Raw genomic sequence first — 26,609 nt, 5'->3', positions numbered from 1 at the left:
AGAATCCTCAGATATCAAGTAATGCTGATGGAAAGTCCAGGCCTCACTATATCCCCTTGTGAGATTCTTAACCCAGCCACCCTCCTACCTACCCCCGAGGGCTCTCTCCCCTTTCACTCTTGTCTAGAAACCTTGGACCACTGGACAAAACCCCGAGAGGGATTGTCAAAAGATCCTCTGACCAATCCTGAGGAAATCTAGCACACTGATGGAAGCAGCTTTGTCCTGGATGGAAAAAGAAGAGCTGGGTATGCAGTAGTCTCCAATTTTGAGACCATAGAGGCTAAGCCTCTGCCACCAGGTACTTCAGCCCAATTAGTTGAGCTCATAGCCCTGACTCTAGCTTTAGAGCTGGGAAAAGGAAAAAGAATAGCGATTTACACTGACTCCAAGTATGCCTTTCTGGTGCTACATGCACATACGGCTATTTGGAAAGAAAGGGGCCACTTGACCACCCAAGGGTCCCCAATCAAATATGGTGATCAGATTTTTTGACTCTTAGAGGCAGTCCATCTGCCCACTGAGGTTTCAGTTTCCCACTGCAAAGGACACCAAAAAGGGAACACGGAAGTGGCACGAGGGAACCAAGCAGCTGATCAGGCAGCTAGGAGAGCAGCATTACAGAACCATGACCTAATAGGGATTGCCACCTTAGTTCCACAGACTAATTTGCCAGAAACTCCTTCATATACTGAAGGTGAGACTCTTAAAGCTAAGAGCAAGGGCTTTCAAGATCATATACGGTGGTTCCAAAAGGAGGGACTCCTTTTTCTGACTGGAAACCTCCAACGGAAGTTGGTTACTCCTTACATGCCACTACTCATTTAGGAGAAAAGGCCCTCCAAAGATTACTAGAAAGGTCCTTCAGAGGAACAGGTTTCCAAATAACTATAAGACAGGTGGTCTCCTCTTGTCCCACTTGTCAATTAAACAACCCCCAAGGAGCTTGAAGACCCCAGCTGGCCCAGCCTGTCCAATGATGTGGGGCCTACCCAGGAGAGGACTGGCAGATGGACTTCACCCAGATGCCAGTTTCTCAAGGGTATAAATACCTGTTAGTTATGATAGATACATTCACAGAATGGATTGAAGGCTTCCCCACCCAGACTGAGAAGGCTGAGGAGGTGGTAAAAAAAACCTGCTCCATGAAATTATTCCAAGATTTGGTCTGCCCAGGTCATTACAAAGTGACAATGGGACATCATTTACTTCTAAGGTCATCCAAGGAGTCTCGAATGCATTGGGCATTACTTATTATCTCCATTGTGCCCAGAGGCCTCAATCTTCAGGAAAAGTAGAAAGAGCCAATCAATTCTTAAAATCAGCGATAAAAAAGATAACCCAAGAGACCTCCCTGGGATGGAAGGCTTTACCAATAGCTCTCCTCCACACCCATATTGCCCCTAAGGAACAGGTTGGTCTTAGTCCTTATGAGATGCTATATGGGAGACCTTTAGTTTATGTCAATGACCTCTTCCTAGATCCAGAGGTTCAGATCCTCCAGTCTTATACCATGGCCATTGGACAATTCCAGCAGGATATACACTTGTGGGGTATGAACCAGGACCCAAAAGATTCTAAAGAGTCACCACTATATGCTCCAGGAACTCAAGTCCTAATTAAAGTCTGGAAAGATGGGTCCCCAAAGGCTCAACTCCAGACCACATGGAAGGGCCCCTACCCTGTAATACTTTCTACTCCCACAGCAGTCAAGGTACCAGGACATGACTCCTGGATTCACTACTCAAGAGTCAAGCCATGGAAGAAAACAGAAGAGGACACTCAATACACCTGTGAGCCCCTAGGAGATCTCAGATACCTATTCAGGACTACCAGTGAGTGTCATTCTAATGAACACCCCCAAAATCTGGTTTCTGGGGATAAGATTTCTCAGGATAACTCTAAAGAGCTAACACAGCTTGACAGTGACTGTACTCCAAATCAGACAGGAGATAGATCTTCTGATCCCTGAACAAGGAGGGACTTGAGCCATCCTGGCGATGTGAACTTAAAATTGACTAATGTCCCTATTAGTCCTTGTTATGCTATATTGATGGTGCTTATGATTATTCCATGTACTGTCAATTGGCTAACCTGTTTTGTCTCTGCCCAGGTCAACCAGCTACAACATGCAGTGCCAGTTCAACAAAGATATAAAACTACAGCCGACCATGGAAAATATCACACAGCCTTGGACACCGCTATAAGGACTCTGAGGATTGAGACTAGCAAGAGGGGGAGGCCCAATACCCCTTGCCATCCCAGTTCAGCAGGAAGTAGCCAGAAAGACCTTGATGCCCCTATTCCCAAAGAATTGGGCTGCCCATCTCTTGAGGGGGGAATGTTAGGTAGGTAGAATAGGAAAAAGGAATCCAAAATGGCAGTGGCTAAAAGACAAGGAAGGTCAAAGGAAGGTCCGAAGACCAAAGTGAAGACTTCAGGCAGAACAAACAGCACTCCTGGCTAAGCCCAATTTGCATAGGGCAGGCCCAGGTGGAGGAAAAAACATATAAAAGGAGGAGCCAAAGCACTTTCTTACGGACTCTCTCTCTCTCTCCTGCGTGTGTGTGCTCTTTCTCTCTCTCTCCTGCTGTCTTCTAAATAAAATAGAAGTGTAACACTGATTTGCGTAAGAGCTATATAACGGTTTGTCCAAGACCCGAGAGCTGTGACGCGCCGAGGGCTTTAATGTCCGTTGCTCCAAATCTTTGTTGTGACGAGACAAAGAACCAAGGAACATACACTTGCGTGACAGAAGGAATGATGCTAAAGCTGAAACTCCAATTCTTTGGCCACCTCATGTGAAGAGTTGACTCATAGGAAAAGACTCTGATGCTGGGAGGGATTGGGGGCAGGAGGAGAAGGGGACAACAGAGGATGAGATGGTTGGATGGTATCACTGACTCAATGGACGTAAGTTTGAGTGAATTCCGGGAGTTGGTGATGGACAGGGAGCCCTGGCGTGCTGCGATTCATGGGGTCGCAAAGATTCGGACACGACTGAGTGACTGAACAGATCTGAACTGAATGACTTATCCAAATCGCCAATGTAGCATGTCAAACCTAACATATCTACCCCACAAGAAAAACCTAGTGTTTGCCTTTAATCTAGGATTAATTTTTGTAGTCACCCTGAACTTTCCTCATTTCATGACATATAAAAACCTGTTGTTAAGTCCTATAAATTTTCTCATTGTTTCTGCTTCCTTACTGCTCTTTCCATCACTGGTATCTCTCTATTCAAATCTACTGTGCATACTGCTATTAGATAAATCTTTCTTAATCTCAGCATCAATAACAACGTCAATTGAACATTTAATGATGATCTACTTTGTACAATGAGCAACATCATTATCTTATCAGATTCTCATAACTCTTGGAAGTAGGCACTAAAAATCATCATTTTTATTGTGGAGAGGAGATAAAAAAAGTTTCAATGAATTTAATCCTGCACAAGGAAATGCACCACAAAAAGAGCAGACTCTGTCTTTACATCAAGGTTTATCAGAGGCCCACATCCAGGTGCTGAATCATCCAGTTGTCAAAAGCCATCAAGGGCTCCTCTGCCTGCTTTCTTCATCTGGCACTGTATTCCCTCATCAGTGAATCCCCATTATACCTTCCCAGCTTTCCTTCTCACTGTTCTCGTCCAAACAGCCTACAATTCAACCAGAATCTATACTCAGCATTCCCAACCCTCTCAGTTCATTGCAACCTATAAGCTTTGTTTAGACTCTCCAGTATAACTCATTTCAGCTTCTACCCATTTTCCAAGACCAACTTCAAAGGCCCCTTCTCTCCATAAAACCCTGCTTTGTTTTGCAGGTTAAGTAGAATCTCTCCATCCCCTGACTCTGTGCAATATTATGCTTATAACCCTTGAGAAATGTCTTATTTTGTGCTTTATATTACTGTCCTTCTGCTCTGCTCTCATTAAACTAGAATGTAAAATCCCTGAGGACATGGACTGATCTTGACCTATCTGGTTGCTACCCTTGTATCAGAAGCCCCAGAATTGTATACTAGACAATCAATGAAGAGTCAGTTCAACTGAACTAGATCTTTGGGGTCCAAGGATTCTGAAGCAAATGGGCAATGGGCCTCCCCCCGATTTCATTTTAGCCTTTTTATTCATAAAGCAATTCTTTGATCTTTTAAAAATCTCAATTCTACTATTTTTCAGTATTTCTTTAATCTTAAGGAGACCCCTCCTCAGTGAATCAAGTCACTCTGGTCACAGTTTAAAGGACCGGCACTTTTATTCCAAAGCACTGATGTCTCTCTCTATAAAGCCCAAAATAACCTTGAACTCTCATTCTGCCATTTCCTGTCATGCTCCTTTCCAATACAATTAGTAAATAAAAGGGAAACCATTTTTAAAGTGCTTATCTTTTAGCTTGTTCTCACTTTGATGAAAAAAGACACCGTGGTTTTTTTTTTTTTTGCTAGTCATTTTGTTGTAAGCCAGAACCCCTGCGGAATTCTACTGAATATAGTTCAGTTGTAGCTTTTTGCAATTTAGCATCATTTATAATCTCTATAAATGATTCTGAATTAAGTATGCAAAGTAAATCAGAAATATTCCTTTAATTTCTCTTATACAATGTTTAAAATATTTTTCCAAACAGTGCAATGCATCTTTTACTAGGGCAGTGCTTTGCCTAAATATAAATGTGGAATTTAAAGATACTCCTATGTGACTCTTTAGATGACCTGGTTCTTGGTGGCACTTTATGTGAACCTACTGTGGTAAATTCAGACCAAGAGTTCAAAACTATTTGTATGGCTTGATGGGCCATTTGGCCAAGCTGTCTCATTACTAACAGCCATGTGTAAAATGGGTTATTAGGATGACAATGACTTGCTAGAACTTTTTTTCAGTGGTCAAACAAATGTTACACTTAATATTCCTTTTTGTAACCTCCTTTGAAGTATTGCTTCCCCTTCATAAAAGTTACTTTTCTTAAAGTATTACACAATATATTTTCATTTCCTAATGCTGTTAAGTTATGAATATGATTCATCATTTCTAATCAATGAAATTGTGCTGCAATTTGGCTAAACAACAACTAAAGTTTAATTAAGTTTCAGTCTCTGTGAGAAGAAAATCATCATTCTTATAAGGAAAAGAAAAATTGATCACCTGGGATATTTTAGGAGATTAAAACTTACATAACAATTTGACTGGGTATTGTTTCCTTGATAAGCTATTCCAACATATCAATATAAGAGCATTATACTTTTAATGCTAGGGTTGTATTAATATGCAAAAAGGCGATGCCTAATGTGCTTAAGTGCCTCAGTCTCTTAAACTATTAAATAAGAATATCTGTTTCACCAGCCTGTTTTGAGAATCATAAGTGATATATTAGAACATTTTGTAACAGAGTTCTATAAAGTTATTAATGGCACCTTTTTGTCAACTATTCTGTACAGTGGATGTTCATCACATTTAAACTTACAGACATTAATCTTTTAAAATTTATTTAATTTCTCCTAAAAAGAACTCTACATTTTTTTTTTTTTTTTTTTGCAGGGAGGGGGAGCTGGAAAGAATGAAGAACTATATATTTTTGCATGAAACTTTGCCCCTTATTTACTGATATATTAATATCTAACACTTGTTGAATGACCAATTCCATCAAATATAGATATCAAGCTGCCTAGTAGAAATAATTCATACTACCTGGAGATGTAAATCAAAGCTCACAGGACCCCCACAACACAGGCTTGTAGTCTGACAGGTTCAAGTTCTTGCTCCAGCATTCACTTAAAAGCAGTGTGACACTGGACAAGTTATTTAATTAAGCCTTGAAATGAAGTGAAGTGATGTCATGTCCGACTCTTTGCGACCCCCTGGACTTAATCCATGTAATTCTCCAGGCCAGAATACTGGACTGGATAGCCTTTCCCTTCTCCAGGGGATCCTCCCAACCCAGGGATCAAACCCAGGTCTCCCATATTGCAGGCAGATTCTTTACCAGCTGAGTCACAAGGGAAGCCCAGGAATACTGACTGGAGTGGGTAGCCTAATTAAGCCTTGAGTTGCTTCCTATGCTCAGTCGTGTCCGGCTCTTTGCGGCCCTGTGGACTGTAGGCTCCTCCGTCCATGGGATTTTCCAAGCAAGAAGACTGGAGTGGGTTGCCATTTCCTTCTCCAGGGGATCTTCCCAACCCAGAGATCGAACCCGGGTCTCCCGCACTGTAGGCAGACGTTTTACCGTCTGAGCCACCAAGGAAGTCTAAAAGGGAATCACAGACCTGTTATTGCTCAGTCTCGGGTGGCTGAACACCACTTGTCCCTCTAAGAAATACCAATCCCATAGGATTATAACAAGGATTTGTATAAAATAATTATTTCAGTATATCTAATTATAGCTACTGTACAATTATGAAAAGCAGCATATTTTAACCAAAAGCATGTTGCTTGTTCTCAAAACACATCAGTTGAATACTTGGGGCAGATAGAATATTCTGAAGACTCCCAGAACTTTATCTGTAGCCCATCGAAATGTTTAGCTCCAGATCTCTGAATCCAACAGTTATAGACTGTATCTACTTAAATATGTCCTAGACACATCAAACTCTACAATTCACTCTAGAACAATTCACTGTAGACTTAGTTGCTCAGTCGTGTCATACTGCTGTGATCTCATGAACTGTAACCAGCCAGGCCCTTCTGTCCATGGGATTCTCCATGCAAGAATACTGGAATGGGTAGCCATTCCCTTCTCCAGGGGATCTTCCTGACCCAGGGATCAAACCTGGGTCTCCTGCATTGTAGGCAGATTCTTTACCATCTGATTCTTTACACTAGAGAAGCTGTAACTCTCTCTTAAAACCTGCACTTATACCACTAACTTCTGTTTGTGAACAGCTCCACCATTTCCCTCATCTGGCCCAGCTGGAATTACGCAGTCAGCCCTGACTCCACCATCTCACTCACCCTACTGTCAATCCAGTTAGTGGTTATCTGGAAGTGTTCCCATTGTTTAGCTCTTACTGGAAAACAATACCAGGATAAAAAGCAAAGATGTATTTATATATGTACATACCTTAGAAAATATCTTTTAGATACCCTATTTGGAAACATAAGGTAGTTTGATGGAAAAAATAGGAACCATAATGCAGAGTGAGTTAACAGCATTTCTCTTTCTCTGTTCTGATGAGAAAGCTTTTTTATTTCCTTTGCATTTGGATAAGACTCCTTAATTTAGGAAAGGCAAAATGCCAAATACTCAATAATGAAATAAAGTTTAATAATAGGAAGATATCCATTAAAACAGTGAGTTCTGAATATAATGTAGAACCTAGTGGTAAACATTCCTTAGGATTATTCCAGATGGCTGAAGTTTTAAAGTACTATAAGTAGGAAGAAGAACAGAAGAACTATACAAAAAAGATCTTCATGACCAAGATAATCATGATAGTGTGATCACTCTCCTAGAGGCAGACATCCTGGAATGTGAAGTCAAGTGGGCCTTAGAAAGCATCACTACGAACAAAGCTAGTGGAGGTGACGGAATTTCAGTTGAGCTCTTTCAAATCCTGAAAGATGATGCCGTGAAAGTGCTGCACAGCAAGTTTGGAAAACTCAGCAGTGGCCACAGGACTGGAAAAGGTCAGTTTGCATTCCAATCCCAAAGAAAGGCAATGCCAAAGAAGGCTCAAACTACCGCACAATTGCACTCATCTCACACGCTAGTAAAGTAATGCTCAAAATTCTCCAAGCCAGGCTTCAGCAAGACATGAAGCGTGAACTTCCAGATGTTCAAGCTGGTTTTAGAAAAGGCAGAGGAACCAGAGATCAAATTGCTAACATCCACTGGATCATCAAAAAAGCAAGAGAGTTCCAGAAAAATATCTATTTCTGCTTTATTGACTATGCTAAAGCCTTTGGCTGTGTGGATCACAATCAACTGTGGAACATTCTGAAAGAGATGGGAATACCAGACCACCTGATCTGCCTCTTGAGAAACCTATATGCAGGTCAGGAAGCAGCAGTTAGAACTGGACCTGAAACAACAGACTGGTTCCAAATAGGAAAAGCAGGACATCAAGGCTGTATATTGTCACCCTGCTTATTTAACTTATATACAGAGTACATCATGAGAAATGCTGGGCTGGAAGAAGCACAAGCCAGAATCAAGATTGCTGGGAGAAATACCAATAACCTCAGATATGCAGATGACACCACCCTTATGGCAGAAAGTGAAGAGCAACTAAAAGGCCTCTTGATGAAAGTGAAAGAGGAGAGTGAAAAGGTTGGCTTAAAGCTGAACATTCAGAAAATGAAGATCATGGCATCTGGTCACATCACTTCATGGGAAATAGATGGGATAAGAGTGTCAGACTTTATTTTTCTGGGCTCCAAAATCACTGCATGCCAGGGTCCAGCCCCGGTGGATCCAGGGGTTTCGAAGGGGAGATGGCATCGGCCATCAGGAAACAACAGCTTATTTAAATGTTAAAGATATAAAGAGTGGTTAAATAAGGATAGCTCAGTGAGGAAATTCAGTGGAGAAAAAGAGACTGAATAATTCAGCCACAAGGTGAGAGAAAGAATGACATGGGGAGACCAAGTTTCAGTGAACAAGGCCCACACTTTATTTTCCAAAGTATTTTTTATACCTTAAGTTATGCATAGAGGATAATGGGGGAAGGGGTAGAGTCATGCAGTAAGCCAGGCTTTCTTCCTGCAAACTTATCATATGCAAAAGTTTAGGTGATTTGCATCATCTTCTGGCCCGGAGGCCTGTTAACATTTTAAGAAACTTATTTTTCTCTAAAGGTGATTATTCTAAAGTCAGGCACCAGCCTCCAAAAGCATTAGATAAAGTTGCATTCCTATAGGCCAAAGGTGTGGTGGGCTACAACAAAGGTTACAAATATTAAAGCTACTACTTACACCAATTATATTAATCAATACACTGCCAGGGACACAGCAGGTAAGGGATATGGAGACTTAGCAGCAAACATGGCCCAACAAGTTAAAAACCCTTCACCAATACAATTTCTAATCAATCTTTTAACTGCTCAAAGGAATCTGTATTCAGTTTAGAACATCTCATGCCTCTCACAGTTGGGAGGCTCTGAACAATCACATGTGGCCAGAAAAACCTATTCAGGCAGGCTAGAGGACTTCCAAAGGAGTTTGTAGGTTGAAACACTGTCACACCCAGAAATTATTAACTGGAGCTGTAAGTTAACTCTTTTTTTTCAGAGAGAGGTAGTGGGGGACAGCCCCCCATAAAGTCAGAGGTATAGGTGAGAGCACAAAACAGAAAGTAGGCAGACTCTGGTTTTGGGGGTAGATGCTCAAGAATTTCCAGGGGGACTCCTGAGGCTCGATCCCGCCTTTGCGTATGCCGAGCCTCCTCCCTCATGACCTTTGCCACGGGTGGAGCTCCTCAGGCCAGCTCCCGGCAACTGCAGATGGTGACTGCAGCCATGAAATTAAAAGACTCTTACTCCTAGGAAGAAAAGTTATGACCAACCTAGATAGCATATTCAAAAGCAGAGACATTACTTTGCCAGCAAAAGTCCGTCTAGTCAAGGCTATGGTTTTTCCAGTGGTCATGTATGGATGTGAGAGTTGGACTGTGAAGAAGGATGAGCGCCGAAGAATTGATGCTTTTGAACTGTGGTGTTGGAGAAGACTCTTGAGAGTCCCTTGGACTGCAAGGAGATCCAACCAGTCCATTCTGAAGATCAGTCCTGGGATTTCCTTCGAAGGAATGATGCTAAAGCTGAAACTCCAGTACTTTGGCCACCTCATGGGAAGAGTTGACTCATTGGAAAAGACTCTGATGCTGGGAGGGATTGGGGGCAAGAGGAGAAGGGGACGACAGAGGATGAGATGGCATCACTGACTTGATGGACATGAATCTGAGTGAACTCTGGGAGTTGGTGATGGACAAGGAGGCCTGGAGTGCTGCGATTCATGGGGTCACAAAGAGTCGGACACAACTGAGCGACTGAACTAAACTGAAGTAGGAAGAATATTTTCACACCACATAGGAGGTCTCTATTCATTAACTTTAAGAAGAGTTACTAAGAGTCTTTTTTGCAATCAGTGCACACTCATGACTTTCTCTATTCTTTTTTAATCACTGACAGTTTTTTGACTCCTTCATGAAAGAACCTATCCTAAGAGGTTTCCTAGGTCTTTTAGCTAACCAAGATATGGTCTTTCATGGGATCTTATATCCATCTTTTTTTCTCTTCAAAATGGTAGCAAACAAACCTGAGCAATGATAAAATTTTATACATATGCTACAGAGGGTGAGATGGTTGGATGGCATCACCAACTCGATGGACATGGGTTTGGGTGGACTCTGGGAGTTGGTTATGGACAGGGAGGCCTGGCATGCTGTGGTTCATGGGGTCTCAAAGAGTCGGACACAATTGAGCGACTGAAATTATAAATAAAGTAATGGTGTTTTATGAATATACTGAGATGTAGGGAATAAACACTCTCCTAAGGTTTTGATTGCCTCACCACTTAATGGAAAGCAGTTTATCTTAATAAATGTTGCTTCTGTTTTTCCAGTAGGTTTGTAAGATATAGCAAAATTTGGAAGAAAGTGAAACGATCAGTGTTCCTTTTTCAATGAAAAACTTACTTTTCCATGAATGATAAAACATTGGGAACATAGTTTACCACAGTTGATCATCTGAATTTTTGCTAGCTTTTCTTGATATTAAGATGTCACAGCCAGATTCTTTTCACATCCAAGAAGGATACAAATTAAGGTGCTTGCCAGTGAAAGGGACTGAAGCCCTGGCATGTGTGTGAGACTCCTACCCCCCAACTCCCTGCCACTACACACACACAGCTCTTGACAGTCAAAAAGTAACCAAGGGAATCTTCCAGGTATTCTTTGATCCCTAACTTATTCATTATAAACTGGTGAGATTTCATGTTGTGGTAGATATTCTTAGTCTGCCTAATGAAAGGTCTGGGTCCCTGTCATTCTGTTTGCCCCTTCCCTTAAATCCTTCCTTGTTCACATGCAGAATTATGTTTTGGTTCAGCCTAATAAGAAAACTAGTATCCCATTTTTTGAAGATAAACTAAAAAATAAAGGAAACAATATGTTATAAAGTGTCTGAAACTAACTGTATACATTAATTCCAATCTGTAATTGACCATCACGAGGGAATCCATGAATTTGAGTCAAGAGTCTTTTGGGTGAAGTGTATCTGAGAGACTGACAGGGGCCTTGATATATATAGTCAGTCTGGCCTAAGAGAAAACGGGAATTAAACATGCATTATCCCACATGGAGAATAAGACACAAACTCCAATAAACCCAATCCTTAGTCATACTTGTCTCTAGCAGGTTTTCCCTATAGAATCCCATTCTTGCTAGATTCATGGTAGAAATCAGCCCTGTGGCTGAATCTATAGTGATGTCCCCAAAGATAATTAAATGAGGTTCCAATTAAGGAATCACTTAAATCTGCCTTGGACTCAAATAACATTCATATGGAGTTAAAGAAATATCAACTTTATATCTTAAAACAACATAGGATTATTTACTATTAAAGGTCTAGAAGACTTCAAGGAGAATTAGATCATAATGTCACTCAGTATTTGGTCAGTCTTAAGAAAAGAGAAGATTTTTTTTCTATAATAATCACTAGTGACATTAAAATTATTCCACATCTCTATATTTAAACCACTTACTACTAGAGTTCCTGGGATTCAGAAGACTTTGGAGGGAGTCTAGAATCTGGACAAAATGATATCAAACTATAATAAAAGGTCTGTAAATTGCTTTGTTGAATGAGGTGATAATGGTAAGAAAGAAAAATCAGAGAGAGAAGGTAAAATGTCACCCAACAGGAAGTTAAAAGATTAGAATTCTAAATAATGTGTGACTTTACCTAAGGTACTTTAATCTTTTGGGACTTTTATGTTTAACTCTTCAATAAGAGGGGATTAGAACTGCTACTTCCAGCAGATGAGGAAAGGCCCCAGAAGAGATCATTCCTCCACTGGCATGAACGAATGTGAGGTAACATATAACCTATATTTGATGTCCGAGATGTTTAAAAAGAATGAGAAAAAGGAAAATCCTCAGATGGGCAGAGAGAAAAGAAAGGTTGAGAGCCAGACTGGCAGCCCTGGAGTCTTAGGAATGGCTGGAGGTGGGTCATTTTCCACCATCCTGGGACATATTATGAGACCTTGGGCACTTGAGGAGGGGTCATGGGCCTGAAAATTGAATAATTCCTGGTTCCTCTGAAGGCTGAAATTGTAGATAAGGAGGGATTTTGCTGGTGGTTCAGAGGGTAAAGAATTCACCTGAGACCCAGATTCAATCTCAGGGTTGGGTAGATCCCCTGAATAAGGGAATGGCAAACCCAATCCAGTATTCTTGCCTGGAAAATTCAAAGGACAGAGAAACCTGGTGGGCCACAGTTCATGGGGTCACTAAGAGTCGGACACAACTGTGTAACTAATACACTTAAAATAATCTGGGCTCTATAGCCCATGGCAAAGTCAAGGAAGTTGATCTCTACCCTGGCACTCAATGGAAAAATGTCTTCAGAAACAATTTTCAACTCTAGCTTTCCCTCAGTGGTTTGGAGCACAAATTTATATAAGATATGGTGCAGAAAAATCAGGGCCAGAAATTAATAACAGTGACAACAAAACAGACTTGAAGTGGTACTATCCTAAGTCGGCCTGTAGCAGAAGTACATGTAAAATTGCTGTTAAGGACCCTTCAGCCACCCAGACGTTGTCATCTCTCTAGAGAGAAAAATCAATTTTCCCTCATTGGAAATTCAAATTCACATTCAAAAATTTCAAAACCCAAGGGAAGCAATCAGCAGACGTGAAAACCAGACAATTAACACTCCAGGATCTCAAATTTTAGATTCATAATTTTAACAAGCCTGTGATGAGTAGAATTTTGTTCCCTCCACTCCCTACCACTAATATTCATACATTGAAGTCCTAACTCCCAATACCTCTGAACATGACCTTATTTGGGAATAGTCATAGCAGGTGTAACTAAGATGAGTCCTTCCTATGGACCTAGAGATTGTCATACTGAGAGAAGTCAGTCAGGCAGAGAAGGAAAAATATCATATGACATCTCTTATATGTGGAATCTAAAAAGAAATGATACGTATGAATTTACTTACAAAACAAAAAGAGAATCACAGACTTGGAGATTGAACTTATGGTTTTGGAGGGAGGGTTGGTGGAAGGGATAGTTGGGGAGTTTGGGATGGACACGTATACACTGCTTTATTTAAAATAGGATAGCTGACAAGGACCTATTGTACAGCCCATGGAAGTCTCCTCAACGCTGTGTGGTGGCCTGAATGCAAAGGAGTTTGGGGGAGAATGGATACACGTGTATGTATAGCTGAGGCCCTGTGCTGTTCACCTGACACTGTCACAACACTGTTTGTTAATTGCCTATTATCCAACAAAAAATTAAAATTTTTAAATAAATAAAAGCTTCTTTTCTACCTAATAAATTAAAAAAAAAAAAGAAAGAAATAAAGAAAAGGCCTTCCTGGAAAGGGTGAGCCCCTAATCCATTAAGACCCATTTCCTTATAAAAAGACAAAATCTGGACAAAGAGACATACACATAGGGATAAGACCATATGGACATGAATGCAGAAATCCAGGTGATGCTTCTATGAGCCAAGAAATGCAAGAACTTGCCAGCAAACCATGAGCAGCTAGGAGAGAGACCTGGGACCGATCCTCCCCTCGCAGCTCCCAGAAGAAACCAATCCTGCTGACACATTGGTTTTGGACTTCTAGCCTCAAGACTGCTGACAACAAATTTGTGTTGTTTGTGGTACTTTACTACAAGAGCCCTAGGAAACTAATAGAGAGACACCAAGTAAGCAGGTGTAAAATAAAGAGATATGAGAAGGCAAAGATATAAAAATAAAATAAGACATAAAAAACAGGTGATATAAAAAAGAGAAATATAGATAGACCAATTAAAATCTCCATGAACAAGTTAAAAGTCAGACATAACAAAATAAATATCAATATGTAAGTGAGATTACTACCCAGAATGCAGCATAGAGAAATAAAGACCTTATAAGTTGAAATAAAGATTAAAAGACACAAAGGATAAAATAATAAGACTGAGTATTAGCCAAAAAGGAGATGTAGGAGGAGGAAATATAGAAAATGGAGAATATCACCTGAAGTAACAAGAATTTCCCAAAGTTGATAGAAAATCTCTCTCCTCCAGGAAGTGCAATAGAGCCCAAGCAGGACAGATAAAAATAAAGTCCCAAGAATATGATTACATGAAACTGTAGGAGATCTAAAGCAGCTTGAAATGTGCTGAAAGACAACTCTCAAAGCTAGAGTTGTATATGCAGGAGACTAAACATTGTGTTTTTGGAGATATAAGGTTGAACACAAAATGAAAAAAGCAATAAGGACCAAAGGAGCTAAAATAATTGCACATATATCTACACTCAAGTATATTTAAAAATTAGGTTGAACCCTACTGGTAGTTAAAGAAATGCAAAGAAATAGAGGAAAACAGCAGAATGGGAAAGACTAGAGATCTCTTCAAGAAAATCAGAGATACCAAAGGAACATTTCATGCAAAGATGGGCTCGATAAAGGACAGAAATGGTATGGACCTAACAGAAGCAGAAGATATTAAGAAGAGATGGCAAGAATACACAGAAGAACTGTACAAAAAAGATCTTCACGACCCAGATAATCACGATGGTGTGATCACTCACCTAGAGCCAGACATCCTGGAATGTGAAGTCAAGTGGGCCTTAGAAAGCATCAATATGAACAAAGCTAATGGAGGTGATAGAATTCCAGTTGAGCTATTCCAAATCCTGAAAGATGATGCTGTGAAAGTGCTGCACTCAATATGCCAGCAAATTTGGAAAACTCAGCAGTGGCCACAGGACTGGAAAAGGTCAGTTTGCATTCCAATCCCAAAGAAATGCTCAAACTACTGCACAATTGCACTCATCTCACACGCTAGTAAAGTAATGCTCAAAATTCTCCAAGCCAGGCTTCAGCAATACCTGAACCAAGAACTTCCTGATGTTCAAGCTGGTTTTAGAAAAGGCAGAGGAACCACAGGTCAAATTGCCAACATCCGCTGGATCATGGAAAAAGCAAGAGAGTTCCAGAAAAACATCTATTTCTGCTTTATTGACTATGCCAAAGCCTTTGACTGTGCAATAAACTGTGGAAAATTCTTCAAGAGATGGGAATACCAGACCACCTGACCTGCCTCTTGAGAAATCTGTATGCAGGTCAGGAAGCAACTGTTAGAACTGGACATGGAACAACAGACTGGTTCCAAATAGGAAAAGGAGTACATCAAGGCTGTATATTGTCACCCCGCTTATTTAACTTATATTCAGAGTACATCATGAGAAACGCTGGACTGGAAGAAACACAAGCTGGAATCAAGATTGCCGGGAGAAATATCAATAACCTCACATATGCAGATGACACTACCCTTATGGCAGAAAGTGAAGAGGAACTCAAAAGCCTCTTGATGAAAGTGAAAGAAGAGAGTGAAAAAGTTGGCTTAAAGCTCAACATTCAGAAAACGAAGATCATGGCATCCGGTCCCATCACTTAATGGGAAATAGATGGGGAAACAGTGGAAACAGTGTCAGACTTTATTTTTGGGGGCTCCAAAATCACTGCAGATGGTGACTGCAGCCATGAAATTAAAAGCCGCTTACTCCTTAGAAGGAAAGTTATGACCAACCTAGATAGCATATTCAAAAGCAGAGACATTACTTTGCCAGCAAAGGTCCGTCTAGTAAAGGCTATGGTTTTTCCTGTGGTCATGTATGGATGTGAGAGTTGGACTGTGAAGAAGGATGAGTGCTGAAGAATTGATGCTTTTGAACTGTGGTGTTGGAGAAGACTCTTGAGAGTCCCTTGGACTGCAAGGAGATCCAACCAGTCCATTCTAAAGGAGATCAGCCCTGGGATTTCTTTGGAAGGAATGATGCTAAAGCTGAAACTCCAGTACTTTGGCCACCTCATGCAAAGAGTTGACTCATTGGAAAAGACTCTAATGCTGGGAGGGATTGGGGGCAGGAGGAGAAGGGGACGACAGAGGATGAGATGGCTGGATGACATCACTGACTCGATGGACGTGAGTCCCAGTGAACTCCGGGAGTTGGTGATGGACGGGGAGGCCTGGTGTGCTGCGATTCATGGGGTCGCAAAGAGTCGGACACGACTGAGCAACTGATCTGATCTGAACAATAGTGACTAATTTAGAAGATGTTAAAAGCCAAATGGAAATATGTATGCAATTATCAAAACTCAATGTACTCTTAACATGTGCGTATTTTATGTATAGGCCAGAAGCTGATTTTTTTAAACAAATACAACTAAAATGCTACATTATAACAAATTAGAAAAAGAGCATAGATTACATTTAAACTTTTCTAATACACTGTTTTGGAAGAGGAGAAGAAAAATGGTTAACTTTAGATTGTTATCAACGTTAAAAAAAAAACAGCATTTTGAACATTTAAAGGTAGGATGAAAAGAATGGAAGCTCTGAGGATACAGGGAAAGTCTGTTCTTCTTCCTTTGTTATGACTTTAAAAATATAACACAAGCACAGAAATCAAGCAGTAGTACCAGTCACGAGGAGTCAACCTAATGATCCCAGAAAGCTTTTATTAAAAGTTTATTTAAATAAAAACAGAGAGAGAGAGAGAGATTGGCTGTGCAGGCCCTTGAGGATATGTCTTCAGGTCAGATTTTGAGGAATTTTTTTTTTTCCCCCACATTAATGAACACAGAAAATAATGAGATGCCATAAGGCTGGAATGGGGACATGGGAGCAGATGTTCATATTAAAACCTATTCAGACTTGGGAGAAATGTATAGTATCCTGTGGACAAAATGAGTTATAGATCACAGTTCAGAGATGAATGATTGCAAGACTTTTAGAGAAGTGGAGAACCTTTGTAAATTTCTAGGTCAGGCACTTTATTTAATAGATGAAGACACTGGGGTCTAAAGAGGCTAGTAATTCATGCTACAACATTTGTATTCCTGAACAATCAACTGCTACTATATCCTTTCTTCCAAGAGTAATTGCATTTTTCACACCAGAGACAAAGATTTATATAACACCTTGGGAAATGCCTTTAAAAATGTGCTATTCAGGACAGTTATTTCAGTTAAGGTAGCTAATTGGGTACTTAAAGTAGTTAGTGTATTTGCATGCTTAATTAACTATAATTTATTTAAAAGTGCTCCAATATCAAATTGCTGTGGAATGCATTTGAGGCTAAAATTATTCTTTTGAAAAGTTTTATTCCTCTCCATTTCTTTTGCAATACTAGGCAAAACTAAAATTTTATTGTGTTAAAGGAAAATCATCAAGTGGAACTAAAAACACAAAATGAAAAAAAAAAATGAGCAGGGATAAGATGTTGAAACTAATAAAAAAAGATGATTAAAGACTCATTCAAGGATTACAAGAAAAACAATTTAACCCAAGCAAGAATAAATTGCAAATAAAATAGCAGTAGTAGTATGGTGTTACAGAAAGTACTACAAACTAAGTTAAACTACTTGGATTTTAGTAGTAGTTTTGATCATTGACAACTCCTTAGTGTCTCATGACCTCACTATTCTCATTTGCATGATGGGTTTATGTGGTTATCTTTAAATACAAAAATTCCAAAGGACCAGATTTGATTAAGTAAAAGCACTTTACCTTGGGGCCAGCTTTATCACCTGATAGATCTGGATTTTCATGCAATCAATTCAAACAGCCTGTGTATCCACCCTTGGTTTGTGGCTTTGTTGGTGGTGGTGGTTTATGGTAGCAAGTGCTTATTGCTAAATACCTGAAATATTTTCTGTGGATATAGAGATTACAATCAGAAGGTATACGCAGCTTCAAATGACACATTGTTACCCTCTTGTTTAATACAACTTGATGGGAAGAGCCAACTCATTAGAAAAGATCCTGATGATGGGCAGGAGAAGAAGGGGGTAACAGAGGATGAGATAGTTCGATGGCATCACTGATTCAATAGACAAGTTTGAGAAAACTCCAGGAGACAGTGAAGGACAGGGAAGCCTGGTATGTTGCAGTCCATGGAGTCACAAAGAGTTGGATATGACTTAGTGACTGAACAACAACAAGTGGAGCTGTTTTGGTCCTCTCTGCCTAGATCCTTAATATCTCTGGAATTCTTCCTCTTCTCTCCATTCTTATTCTCAGTGTCTTAGGTCTGACTCAGTTTGTTGTTACTTATCTGGAGGCAAGAGCCTCCTAATTAGTCTTGCTTTCTTTGCCAATCCATTTACCGCAACACTCTTAAAAGCATCATGAGAACATGTACATGAGATTGTGTTAAAAAATAATCTTCAACTGTCGCCCAACATTTTTAAATGAAGTCCACAATTCTCAGGATGATATCCCAGGTCCTTACAGATCTGATCCACGCCTCTCTTTGCAGAGTCAGCTCTTCTCCCATTTCAACAACATCCAGTGACTTTATTGCCACACCCCTAAATTTGCCCTCTGCTGTTCTCTCCAACCAGTAGGTCCCTGTCCTTTGCACTCTGCATACTCCTTTTCTGCTTGCTTCACTCCTAAGCTTTGCCAAATTCCCTCCCTGTCATTTAGATACAGTGACCAGAACACTGTGTGGATGATTATTGAAACCTATCCCACTGTATTATAATTGTTTACTTTTAAAAAATTACCATTAGACATGGGGAAATTAAAACATTGTTCTTCTGTTCTTTTTGAAATCACCTGTGTTTCTTGTGCTTACAACATGTTTTATCTGAGAGTAGAAGGTCTACAAATAATAATATAGTGATTGAATATATATCCTCTTTTATACTTTGTCGCAAAGAACAAATAGCTTCTCCTCAAATATAAAACCCTACATGCAGAATTCTAAAACATTAAATTCTTATACTTTTTCTGAAACTTGGAAAATTCCAAATTACTTATTTATGAATATTGGGTGCATTTGAGTTAGACAAAGAAAAAAATATCTGACATTTGGATGGAGAGTATATTTCCTGTAAATAGAGCTTTTCATAAGAACTAAATGACATGTCTTAAAAACTGATGACAAATGGAAATTTGTCAGTAACTATTATTAATGTATAGTTTTATTAACAGCTGTGTTTTTGTTTATTGTTAAATGTAACAATATATATAAAGGAAAAAAGTGTTAGTTTTAAGTAACAGGTGGAGAACTGAGCCAGAAATTTTAAGATCAAGAACAGGAGTATATATGATGTAAGATATCAATTGTTCTGTGCATTATTATTATTGTTGACACTGAGTTACATGCTTTTGTGACTCTAGTTAGACTTTCCAGCAATGTTAGGCATCAGTACTATTACATATTATATACCTAACACTATTCTCAATGTCTTGCACACAAACTCAGTTATTCTTAATGATACCCTATAGGGTAAATAAAATGATCTTTCCCACTTTATGTAAGAGGGAACTGAGGCACAAATGGGTTAGGTAAGTGCTGAAAGCCACGTAGCTAGTTAAGGACAGAGCCAGCAGTGGACTCAGCACCTTCTAGCTTCAGGTGTTCTCCAATACACTACTCTTAAATTTAAGGAAGTTGAAGAGTATCCATTTCATGAAGCTGTTGCCAAGATTAAGTTTAATACCTGTAGTAGACTATATTCTTGGTGCCAATTCTTCACTTTTCCCCATCTTCATGCCCTTTGTCATGTGATGACTTTCAGTTTCTTCCACTAAAAGAACAAGTTACTTCTCTACCTGGTGATTTGGGTCCTACAACCTGCTTTGGTAAATAGAACTGGGTAAAGATGATGGTGTGCCCATCAGTGTTCTTGTACTTTCCATCACCATGGAAGGAACATAACTAGGGTAGCCCCTGGTCCCAGGAAAAAGATGAGACATGTGACGCAGCCCCCAGGTGCACCAGCCTAGATCAACCAACTCCAGCTGTTCTTCAGATGTATGAGCTAAATAAAATGCCTCCTTTTGTACACCTGAGATTTTGTCATTCTGTTAACTACAAAACCCATCAAAATATACACTGGCAGTCTGTGTTAGGACTCAGGGCTTTCACTGCTGGCTGCGTGCATACTAAGTTGCTTTAGCTGTGTCTGACTCTCTGCAACCTCATGGTCTGTAGCCCACAGGCTCCTCTGTCCATGGGATTCTCCAGGCAAGAACACTGGAGTGGGTTGCCATGCCCTCCTCCAGGGAAGCTACCTGACCCAGGGATCAACACTGCATCTCTTATATCTTCTGAACTGGCAGGCAGGTTCTTTACCACCAGTGCCACCTGGGAAGCCCAGGGGCCCAGGTTCAATACCTGGTCAGGGAACTAGGACTTCACATGTCATGCAGTGCGGCCAAACTAAGAGAGTTTCAACTTCACCTAGGCCGAGGCTGGAATATGGAGCTTTCTATAGAGATTATATATCGTACTCTCTCTCTTTGTGCTCATAGTTCTGTTTTAAACAAATAACTCCCTAAGAATATATGATTAAATTTCCTTTTTAATTTTATGAGGTAAGAGCACACAGGGTATAGCATGAGACTATAAACACTTTATAAATTCTTTTAATGCTCAGCTCCTCCAACAGTGCCCTAAGTAGGGGTTCAACAGATATCTGATCAAAGGACTATTTGTTTCTTCCTTTCTAGTGGAATTTTTCCAGGCTGAGCTACCATATTTGGCAGTAATAAGATAGGACAGGAACTTTGGAAACTGTTTAGTCATGTATTGCTTCACTATCTATAATTTCTACAAGAAAACCTTTTATGTTAAATCTATTACAATGAGTATGTTTTAGAATTAAGCCCTATGCAATAATTAAAGATCCCAAAGATCCCCAACTTCAGGGTTTTAATTTGTTACTGAAATAGTAACTGGTTGTAAAGAAGTAAAAAGCACTACAAGATGAGTGTATCATAGTGGCACTAGTTACAAAGAAAACAGACAATGCCTCTTAGCCTGTGCAAATTAAGAAAATCAAATTTGGGACTTTCCTGGTTGTCCAGTGGCCGAGACTCTGAGCTCCCAATGCAGGGGGCCCAGTGCAGTCCCTAGTCGGGGAACTAGATCTTACATGATGCACCTAAGAGTTGGCATGCAACAATAAAGATCCCATGTGCTACAATACTAAGACCCAGTGTAGCCAAATCATTTTTTTTTTAAAGAAAACCGAACTTTTCCCCAACCATCCATTCAGCATTCCTCATAAACACTAATGAAAGTATGAACTACATCTACTAGACTGTATCTACTATGACTAAATCAAGAAGAAATTCTGCAAGCAGTAATCGGATGCTCCATGGCCCCTGCTTCACCATTTCTAACTAGAGCAGCCAGAGGCATTATTCTGCCCAGGCCCTTTGAGACTCCTGGAAGCCCCACCCTCCCTAGGTCCTGACTCTGAGCACTCTCTGGGTCTTAGGTTTGTATGTCCAGTTTCCAGTCTCAAGACCCACACTCATCCCTACCCATTTCAGCCTGCCCTGGGCCTCTAGTTCTTCATGACTATTGAGTCCCACTAAATACCCATCAATTAGTAAAGAGAAAAAGTAAACCTTATTTCTTTTCCTTTAGTGTCCCAAATTTCCTTCTTTTATTTTTATTCCAGCAAAAGATGCTAAATAAAACGGTCTTTTCTGTTAGTTGGAGAAGGCAATGGCAACCCACTCCAGTACTCTTGCCTGGAAAATCCCATGGAGGCAGGAGCCTGGTAGGCTGCAGTCCATGGGGTAACTAAGAGTCGGACACGACTGAGCGACTTCACTTTCACTTTTCACTTTCATGCACTGGAGAAGGAAATGCAACCCACTCCAGTGTTCTTGCCTAGAGAATCCCAGGGACAGGGGAGACTGGTGGGCTGCCGTCTCTGGGGTCGCACAGAGTTGGACACGACTGAAGCGACTTAGCAGCAGTAGCAGCAGTTTCTGTTAGTAGAAGACACCAGCCAACACTGCAGCACACATTCTAATAATGGTTATCGGTTTATATATTTAATGATTCCCCCTCACCTTTACACACACACACTACAGGCTAATGAATCTCTACAACGATCTTGTGTTACAGAAGTGATGTGAGCCGCTTTGGCCGAGAGACAAAAGAGTGGATACTATCGGGGGTACCTTTATATCCTTCCCTAAACCTGTTAAAGTGTTATATATAAGACTTTAAAAACTTTACAAGGGTTACTTATTTTACATGCTTGTTGCTGATCTTTGTTGCCTCCTCCTAAATTGAAGATTTGCCTTACAAGGTGAATCACACAAAAAGTGAAGTTAAGAGTTGCTGCTGGGCACGGCCAAGTGTAAAGCCTATAAAACCAAGAAATTAGTACTACTCAAAGTTCTTACAAATATCAGTATTTTCATTACCCTACTCAACTATTTAATAAAAAGGTAAAATTGAGAGAAATAATTTGTATTTTTCTAACTTTATATATTTATTGGAGTACAGATGATTAACAAGTTTGTGATAGTTTCAGATTGACAGCAAAGGGACTCAGTCATGCATATACATGTATCCATTCTCTCCCAAACATTTTAATTAAATACATTAAATATGTTAACTAAGAACAAATTATAAAAGATCTATTTCTTTCTGGATTATTCTGCTTCCTTCTCCCCTCCACTTTAAGATGTTCATGTCTCTATAGCTACTTATGTAATATGCATTTATAAAGTGCTTGAATATTTTAAAAGTCATTATTAAGTTACTTAAGGAATTCAACAGGAATTTTAAAAGATACATACAAAAGTATTTTCTCCTAGGCAAACAATGTAAGAATTTAGTTTTCTTTAAATATTTCAATAGGCATTCATAATTAGGGGTATTTTCTGATTTCTATCCTAAAGGAGACCATCTTTTAAATGAGGAGAACTTGTGAGATTGAAGGATCTGGAATCAAATAAAAGTTACAGTAGAATTTGGTTACATAAAATAGTTTCCTGCAAATATGAACAAGAAACAAGAAATATCTCCTCATATTTCTAGTGTTAAGTTTCTGTTGCTTTTTAAAGTAAGTTATTTATAGATTGTATGGTTTATATGGGAGGTAATAAAAGCAAGTGATACTTCTTCAAAATGAAAAGGTAGACTCAAGTCATGTTTTTATTTGTTGAGAAATATACTCTATTTATTGGAGAAGGAAACGGCGGCTAACTCCAGTATTCTTGCCTAGAGAATTCCATTGACAGAGGAGCCTGGTGGGCTACCGTCCATGCAGTCACAAAGAGTTGGACATGACTGAGTGACTATCGCTTCACTTCACAAACTCTATCTACACTACAGGATAACTTCCCTGGTGGCATTACTGGTAAAGAATTCACCTGCCAGTGCAGAAGACATGAGAGACATGGGTTTGATCCCTAGGTCAGGTAGATTCCCCTGGAGGAGTAACTGGCAACCCACTCCAGTATTATTTCCTGAGAATCCCATGGATAGAGAAGCCTGGTGAGCTACAGTCCTTAAGGTTACAAAGAGTTGGACACAATTGAGCACACACACACATGCTATAGTATACAAGTCGACTGAGTTATCTGTTGGTGGAGCGTGTATCACCCAGAAAAAATCAGCAAGTTCTATATGTTAAAGAAATATCATCAAGCAGCCACTAAGAGGAGGTGTTTTAGGCAGAAGTCTAGTATGGACCCCAATATCCCTGCCTCTTGATGTAACAACTGCATATTCCCATTCTCTACAGTGTTCCAAAAAAACATCTATTTCTGCTTTATTGACTATGCCAAAGCCTTTGACTGTGTGGATCACAATCAACTGTGGAAAATTCTGAAAGAGATGGGAATACCAGACCACCTGACCTGCCTCTTGAGGAACCTATATGCAGGTCAGGAAGAAACAGAACTGGACATGGAACAACAGGTTCCAAATAGGGAAAGGAGTACGTCAAGGCTGTATATTGTCACCCTGATTATTTAACTTATATGCAGAGTACATCATGAGAAACGCTGGACTGGAAGAAGCACAAGCTGGAATCAAGACTGCCGGGAGAGATATCAATAACCTCAGATATGCAGATGACACCACCCTTATGGCAGAAAGTGAAGAGGAACTAAAGAGCCTCTTGATGAAAGTGAAAGTGGAGAGTGAAAAAGTTGACTTAAAGCTCAACATTCAGAAAACGAAGATCATGGCATCCGGTCCCATCACTTCATAACAAATAGATGGGGAAACAGTGGAAACAGTGTCAGACTTTATTTTTTGGGGCTCCAAAATCACTGCAGATGGCGACTGCAGCCATGAAATTAAAAGACGCTTACTCCTTGGAAGGAAGGTTATGACCAACCTAGATAACATATTCAAAAGCAGAGACATTACTTTGCCAATAAAGGTCCATCTAGTCAAGGCTATGGTTTTTCCAGTAGTCATGTATGGATGTTAGAGTTGCACTATAAAGAAATATGAGTGCCGAAGAATTGATGCTTTTGAACTGTGGTGTTGGAGAAGACTCTTGAGAGTCCCTTGGACTGTAAGGAGATTCAACCAGTCCATCCTAAAGGAGATCAGTCCTGGGTGTTCTTTGGTAGGACTGATGTTGAAGCTGAAACTCCAATACTTTGGCCATGTGATGCAAAGAGTTGACTCATTTGAAAAGACTCTGATGCTGGGAAAGATTGAGGGTAGGAGGAGAAGGAGACAACAGAGGATGAGATGGCTGGATGGCATCACCGACTCAACGGACATGGGTTTGGGTAGACTCCAGGAGTTGGTGATGGACAGGGAGGCCTGGCGTGCTGCGGTTCATGTAGTTGCAAAGAGTCAGACACGACTGAGCAACTAAACTGAACACTGTTGATGGCACATGAATACGGAGTTTACTCCTGTTATTAGGTTTTTTATAAGACAAGGCTAAAGGGATTCTGAATATATAAATAGGGCCCCAAAGCAGTTGATTCTGGAGTTTATCAAAGGAAGATTATCCTGAGTTGATCTGACATAGTTCAGCCTTTAAAAAGAAAATTCTGCTATATGCAGCATCAATGAACCCTGAGGACATTATGCTAAGTGAAACAAGTCACAAAAGGACAATATAACATGCGTCATTCATATGGAGTATTAAATAGTTAATTTCATGGAAGCAGAGAGCAGACTAGCTGTTGTCAGGGGCAAGGGATACAGGAAAATGCAGAGTTGGAATCAATGGGAATAAAGGTTCTGCATGATGAGCAAGTTCTAGAAATCTGCTGTATAACACTGTGTCTGCAGTCAACATGATTGCACTACACACTTATAATGTTAAGAGGGTACATCTCATGTTAAGTGTTCTCACCACAATAACATACATTTTTTTTTAAAAAAGTTCTTTCTTTCTGAGGCCCCAGATTAGTGTCTTAGAGTGGGCAAGCACTGGAGAAATTAAAAAAAAAAAATGTCTCTAAGGCTCAAATAGAATAGCTTCAGATGAGCACTATAACATGCAATGGATTGTGTATTAATTTGTTAACTATAGGTTTAAAGGGGAGATGACATTTTAGTCTGGGAATTGTGTATGAATAGGATAACAGGATACAAAATCCAATCATACTCACTTTCACACTCTGAGTATAAGAAGAATGATAAAAAGGAAATGAGCTTTTCTATTTATCAATATTAGTTTTTCCTAAAATATGTCTATAGCTCATCTGTCTCAGAATTACCTGTAGTGTGTGACTTTAAATCTACAAATCTAATCCCATGGCTAGTAAATCAAGATCTCTAGAGGCCTACGTTTTATTTTGCTTTGGATTCTCAAATACCAAACAGGATCTGTTAAGATGCAGAGTTAGAGAACAACTCAGATACCCACTTCCAGATGGAGTAAGTCTTTCTGGGAGAGGGTTAAGTTTGCAGAAAGATGACAGGGACCAGGACTAGGACTTTTCAAAGAGTCCAGACCAAGAGCATCATATGCTTTTCGGTAGGTCTTCTTCTCAGGGAATTCTGAGGTCTGGAAAGGAGTAATTATGAACACCCAGACTTTAATTTAGAAAGAACGTGTTATTTGGAAAACAAATATAGATATACCTTGGAGATATTGTGGATTCTCTGCCAGGCCACCTCCGTAAAGCAAATATCACAATAAAGCAGGTCATACAAAATTTTTGGCTTCCCAGTGTATATAAAAATTAGGTTTATGCTATACTGTAGTCTATAAAGTGTGCAAAAGCATTATGTCTAAAAAACAATGTACATATTTTAAAAAATAATCTATTGCTAAAAAATACTAATAATCATCTGACAATGTCAGGTTGCTCCAAATCTTCAATTTGTGAAAAAAACAAATAAACAAAAAAAATCCCCACTGTATTTGTGATGTGCAATAAAATAAGACACAATAAAATGAGGTGTGCCTGTATCTTTTATTCCCTTTAACAGGTCACAATGACACAAAGCCTCTTATACATCGGAGTTAGAAAAAAGATCCATATATATCTTCAACACAACAAAAGCCTTCTCTTCCCCTGACCAGATGGTTTCTCATTCTAATGGAGGCAGAGCAGGAAAGGAGAAAGGTTAGAGGCAATCATTTTGTGACAATTTATAGAATTATAAAACTGGGTTTGAGTCCTTTTACCAGGA

This window comes from Bos indicus x Bos taurus, chromosome 4 (genome assembly GCF_003369695.1).
Source record: "Bos indicus x Bos taurus breed Angus x Brahman F1 hybrid chromosome 4, Bos_hybrid_MaternalHap_v2.0, whole genome shotgun sequence".
NCBI lineage: Eukaryota > Metazoa > Chordata > Mammalia > Artiodactyla > Bovidae > Bos > Bos indicus x Bos taurus.
This window is presented reverse-complemented; position numbering follows the sequence as displayed.